Here is a 6,376-nt window from a genome sequence, read left to right on the forward strand (position 1 = left end):
TCTTCCCCATCTCAGTTGGTCAGACGAGGATGACACCAAAATCTTCCTTTGTTCCAAATCAAGAGCAAGATAAACTGCTTGGGCCTTTAGAGGACTCTCTTCACTATAACCCAGATCTGTCCATATTCTCCACTTACCATTGTTCCTTACCTGATCCTAGAAGTCACTTACCATAAGTATAACTTTGTTGTCAGTGTCATTCTTGAGAGCGGTTAGTTCTTCCCTAAACAAATTTGGTTCCTACTGCCAGTTATTGTCCCAAAACCGTGCGAGGTTCCCAGCTCGGATCTCCCAAAAACTATGTTGTTGGACAATGGCTCTATTCTCCCAAGCAAGGTTCCAAATGTAGGAGCCCTTGATGAGCCCTGACATTCGGATATGATCCCTCTCCTACCAATTATTTGCATATTTCTATTTCCAAAGCTTGGCCCAAAGGTTTGCCGATTCCTTAAGCCACCTCCACCAAAGTTTGGTTCCCGAAACTCTGCTGAGGGTTTCAGGGCCATGAAGCCCCAAACCACCACGGGCCTTAGTTTTGCAGAGCTTGTCCCAAGCTACCAAAGCCCACTTCTTTTTCTCTTCCCCTTTTCCCCAAAGAAAATCTCGTTGAATACTCCTGATCTATTGCATAACTCCTTTAGGAGCAGGAAGAGCTGAAAACATGAAAATGGGAATAGCCTGCAGGACAGCCTTTGTAAGCACAAGACACCCCGCCAAATTCAAAGACTTGCATGTCCATTTCCTGACCTTGTCCTGAAGTTTATTAGTTACCGGCTCCCACACTCCCTTGCTTAGAGGTTTGTCCGTAAGAGGCATTCCAAGGTACTTGGAAGGTAACTGATCCCTTTGAAACCCGAGAATTCTGGTGAGGTTCCTCTGAATAGCAATGTCAATGTTAAAAAAGAAAACCTTTGATTTGTCAAGGCTTACCTCTATACTAGTGGCCATAGCAAAGTCGTTCAGGATTTGTTTGAAAGCTCTGGCTTCCTTGACTGTGGGAATACCCTGCAACATTGTGTCATCCACAAATTGTTGATGAGTAGAAGCAGCACCATCCAGGGTAAGTTTCAGACCCTAGATTCTTCCTTCATCATTTTCCATTTTGATCGCTCTACCTAGCCCTTCTATCATGAGAAAAAACAGGAAGGGGGAGAGCGGATCCCCTTGTCTGAGAGCTCTAGAAGGCATAAAGGTTCTGGAGGGAGAGTCGTTAAGCAGGATGGAAAAACTAGTCGTGGATACAAGGGCCATAACCCATCTTATCCAGTTGTGGTCGAAGCCATAAGCTCTCAGCACTGCCTTGATGTAAGACCAACTTAGCTTATCATAAGCTTTCACTATGTCAAGCTGTATGATCATACTAGCTTGCTTATTGCTCTTAAGAGTGTGCCACCTCGTGAGCTTGCATGATGTTATTGAGAATCTGTCTTCCTTCCACAAAACTAGTTTGCTCCTCTAAGACAAGAGCTGGAAGAAGGGGTTTGAGTATGTTAGCGATCACTTTGGAAATAATTTTGTACACCACATTACATAAAGCTATGGGTCTGAATCTGTTTGGTGTCATAGCTTTTTCCTTCTTTGGAATCAAAGTTATGAAAGAGGCATTAAGGGCCTTCAAAACCGTTTTGGATCTTCTAGAGTCTTCCACAACATCAAGGATATCTTGTTTGATTGTTTTCCAGCAAGCTTTGAAGAAGTCCACATTGAACCCATCCGAGCCAGGAGCTTTCCCATTTTGCATCTCATTGATAACTTCACTGACCTCCTCTTCAAACACTGGCCTGTTAAGATTGTGGTTGTCTTCCCTGGTTACAAGCTTAGGAATGTACTTTGTGAAATTGTTAATGAACCGAGATCTATCAATGAGAGGCTCCTCTGCTATGCTAAGGAAGTGTTGAACTAGGACAGATTCCATTTCTTTGTGAGAGACGAGCTCTTTCCCTTGAGAATCTTTAAGTTTTGAAATTCTGTTATGTGACCTGTGATCCAAGGTTGATTTATGAAAAAACTTCGTGTTTCTTTCTCCTTCTCTAATCCACTGCACCCTCGATTTTTGTCTCCAGAAAATCTCCTCTTGCATGCACCAATCTTCCCATTCATTCTGAAGAGAGTCAGCTTGAGTTTTCCGTTCCTTGGTAAAACCTTCTGTGATGATGATCTGATTAATCCCCTGGAGTTTTTACTCAACTTCTCTTTTGGCTTTAAAAATATTACCAAACTCTTTTTTGTTCCAATATTTTATCCTAGATTTTATGTGTTTAAGTCTCTGTTGTAACATGAACATTTTAGTGCCTTGAATGGGCATATATTCCATCCACCATTTGTCAATATTGTTGGTGAAGTCAGGGTGAGAGAGCTAGACATTTTCAAACCTAAAAGGTCTGTTCCTCGATGTACCCATAAAAGTAGCTTCAAGTTGGATAGGCCAGTGGTCCGAGCCTCCAAAGGGAAGGATTAAAGCTAACATATCAAGGCCTGTGAGAAGGAGGTCCTCTAAGATTATGAATCTATCTAGTTTAGAGGTGACTTGAGAAGCCCCTCCCCTCTTATTGTTCCAAGTAAAAGTGCCATTTATTGTTTCAGTGTCCACTAGCCCCATGTTATTTATGAAGTTCTGGAAGGCAATGGAGTCTCTACCTAGTTTTTTGGTACCACCTTTTTTCTCTGTAAGAGATCTGATCATATTGAAATCCCCTGCCAGAATCCAGGGCATATCAGGATATCTCTCTCTCAGCTCCTCAAGGGAGGTGAGAAGCTTGAGTTTGTCTTCTAGTTTTTGAGGACCATAGATGTTTGTGATCATGTAGATCTCCTTATCACCCAAAGGTTGAATCACCAGCGATAGATAGTTCCTAGAAGCTTCAGCATCCAGGATTCCAAGTTTCTGAGGATCCCATAGCGTAAGAATCCCCCCCGCCAAGTTGTCTGCTTTAACCTCTAGATACTCATACTTGATTAACCATTTGCTGTGTATCTCTCTGATCTTGTCCATCGAACATTTTGTTTCCTGAATAAAAACCATATCTGGTTTTTCTTCTTTTATTCTACTGCTAAGATTTCTTTGTTTCCTTTTACTTCCTAGACCCCTAATGTTCTAGGTTGTAAGCTTCATTAAGAAAGGTTTGTAAAGGAGTAACTGGTAAGATCTCTCATCTTACTTGAGTTAATCATAAGTTTCCCACATTCGGTCAGCAGCTCATTCTGTCTTTTTCTTCCTCTTTTCCTACCCGGGTTCTTGGAAGAATGCATTGGTGTATCCTCCATCGTTTTCACCCCTCTATTCTCCTGGCTATCATGGTTTCTTTTGACTCCAGAACCCTTTGATTGTGATCTCCAGAGGAAGAGCTGTTGAACCCTGTCAAACTCCTCTTTTGGCAGAGAGTCTACCCCTTTGGTGATTCCCTGCTCTAGAAACTTTTCTAGATCTAAATTCTCCCTCTCTAGAATCTCTTGTAGTTCATGGTCCTCCGTTCCAGCCTCACTTGGGGTCATCTCATTGTCCCTACTAAGCTCCATAATGCTCAGCAGATCATCCTTTTGTTGGCTGTTCTTTGGTATATCCTCCATGTTAGCATCCCTTTCCTTCTCAGTGGGATTATTCTCCGATTCCTGGTTTGTCCCGTTGTTTCCAACTTCTTCTTCTAAGATCTTGAAACTATTGTGGTTTGGTTGTCCGTCCTCATTAATTTTCTTTTGGTACCGCTTGCCTCCTTTCCCTTTACCCCCAACCTTAGTAAAACCCTCGGGATCTTTGCCTGTAGTGTTTTTCGTGTTGCTCTCCAGTTTGTTCAATGGGCAGTCCCTATATAGGTGCCCGTGTTCATGGCACTTACGACACCTAAATGGGACATGTTCATAGTCCACCACCTGCACCCATTCTTCGTCATACACTTCTAAAATGATTGCATCCGGAAGTGCCCTAGATAAGTCCATTTCCACACATATCCGGGCGAAGGAAGTGTATTTGCCTCTTAGAGTAGCATCTGAGATCTTTATAAAATGCCCTAGCTTGTTTCTGATAGCCTTTAGAGACTCTAGCAGCAAATAATCTAAAGGAAGGGAGTAAAGTCTTATCCACACCGGTACAGATGTGAAATTTTCTTGTTCTGGGAAAAAGTTCATCACCCATGGTCACATGTAAAGGCCTGCAGTAGTGTAAAAATAGGGTCCTCCCTCGAACACTCTGTCTTTATCCTCTAAGCTTGTGAACACCACCATGAAGGAGCCCTTGGACCCAACGTGAAGGTTTATTTCCCCCTTTGGTTTCCAGTAGTTCCTTATCCATGCTTGCAAAGCCTTCTCCATTGGCCAAATCCCCATAAACTTGCAGATAACCGCTTATTCCACCATGTGATCTTTGTGCACTTGTAGCGCTGGGTCACTTAAAACGACCCGAGGAATAATGGTCGACTTGGGTTTACAGACCCTTGTTGTACTCATAGGAGAAAATTTCTGACTGCTAACCTATGTCCTCTTCTCCCTACTAGCTTCTTCATGATTCTCTTCCCGTCCATGAGGTTTGATATTTTCTGGTCTTTCTGTGTTAATAGCCTTTGTTGCCACCTCCGTTGGTTTCTTGAAGTGATGCGATCCATCTCTCTTGCTTCTGTCCACAACCACTTGACAGTAGGAGGGATCATAATTCCCTCCTCCGTGTCCCGCCATGGTGACCAACGAAAAAACCATAACACAAAACCCTAGTTCAGATTGCAGAGCCCCTAGATCAACAATCTAAATGGATTAATATTAAAAACCCTTCGAGATATCCAATATTTTTATTGTACTACATGATTTCTCATTTATAGGTTCCCCCAGCGTCACTTGGAAAATATTCATTACCATCCTCACATGAAGGAAATTCTTCACTACCAACATTTGCACTTTTGAAATCCACTTAGTTCACCCTTTTCATCGATAGCCTCACTGATCACATTTATGATGTGACCAATAGTCGCCCTGCCAACATCTGTAAAGAATTTGAAAAAAAATGTATGTGGTCCTAGAGGCATGGGAAAGACCTATCTTGCATCTTGTGTCGCCTTCAACTACAAAGTCAAGAGGCATTTCATTAGAGTGTGTTGGATCACCGATGGTTGCAAAACAAATGTTGTATTCACATCCGTGGAGAAAGGCCTCATTGAACTCAAGAGGAAATACTCAAAGTCTTCTGCCTTCCCTCATTATTGTTGATGACATGTGGGAAGCTTCTCAAGTGGAAGGGATCCTCTGTTTTGATTGTAAGGAGCGTGGAAGAATTCTTGTGGTCACAAACCACCCACAAATTCTTTCATCCATAGAGGCATGCATTTATACACTCAGTTGTCTAAAAGAAGAAGATGCTAAACACCTATTCCAAAGGTTGTAGGATGGAATGGCCCTTTGACCATAAAACAACATGGTTTGGTCACTAAGTTAGCAAGGAAGTGCAATGGCTCACCCTTATTCATTCGGTCCATTCAAGTGCATATTATGGAACCAGGGCCTTTAAAAAGTTGATTCTGGAAATATTACTGAATGGAGGTGATGAAATTCCACATGAACACAGTTGATCAAAGCACTATAAATCAGGTGACAGGAGAGAAATGCAACCAGGAAGAGATTATGGTCATTCTTAGTATTTTAGTCTTCAGATTGATGGTAGACTGGGGACTAGATGTATTGCGTACTTGGGACTTCGATAATCAACTATATATATATATATATATATATATATAGATATAGATATATATATATATATATTTGAGTTGGTCAATTTGTTAATATGTTTTTTCCCCATTTCTCTTTACTGTGAACTAAAATTGAACTTGTCTTATATTCGCTTGATGTGAGCCATTATGTGGCTTGTGTGTATCTCACATGTAGTTGAAAGGGTTGTAAAGATATTAAGGTGTAGATAATAGAACACAAGTCTTTGGCCTGCTTCTAGGTGAACCTTTTCTGTAACAGTAAACACATCCTTATTACTTACCAAAGAAGGCAAAAGGCATGTGGAGCTAAACTTCACATACCTATGGAGTGTATTCCATAATGGAATATTAGAAAATGAAGCACTCCTAAGACATGGTGTGGTCTTGAGATTGTGTATTCTAGTCGATAATATTTTCTGTTCACATCATCATTTCTAGGATTTTTATCTCTAAAATATATTTTTTCTTTTGTCAATGTAGTGTACTAGAAATGATATCATTTGAAGTTAGGTTCTATTCCTGCTTTTGTTTTTCTGTTAATCCGTTGTCTGAATAGGGAAAGACTGATCAATGTTATTTCATTAGCATACACCCATAATTGAATAATTGAGGGGAAGAATTGGCAAGATGCTTCTTGCATCCACCACATATTAAGATGTGGGAAAGTCTCTGCTTAAAATGCCAACTGC

Source organism: Pinus tabuliformis, chromosome 1_2 (assembly GCF_031772625.1).
Source record: "Pinus tabuliformis cultivar Carrire ecotype Pingquan chromosome 1_2, CPIR1, whole genome shotgun sequence".
NCBI classification, from domain to species: Eukaryota; Viridiplantae; Streptophyta; class Pinopsida; order Pinales; family Pinaceae; genus Pinus; species Pinus tabuliformis.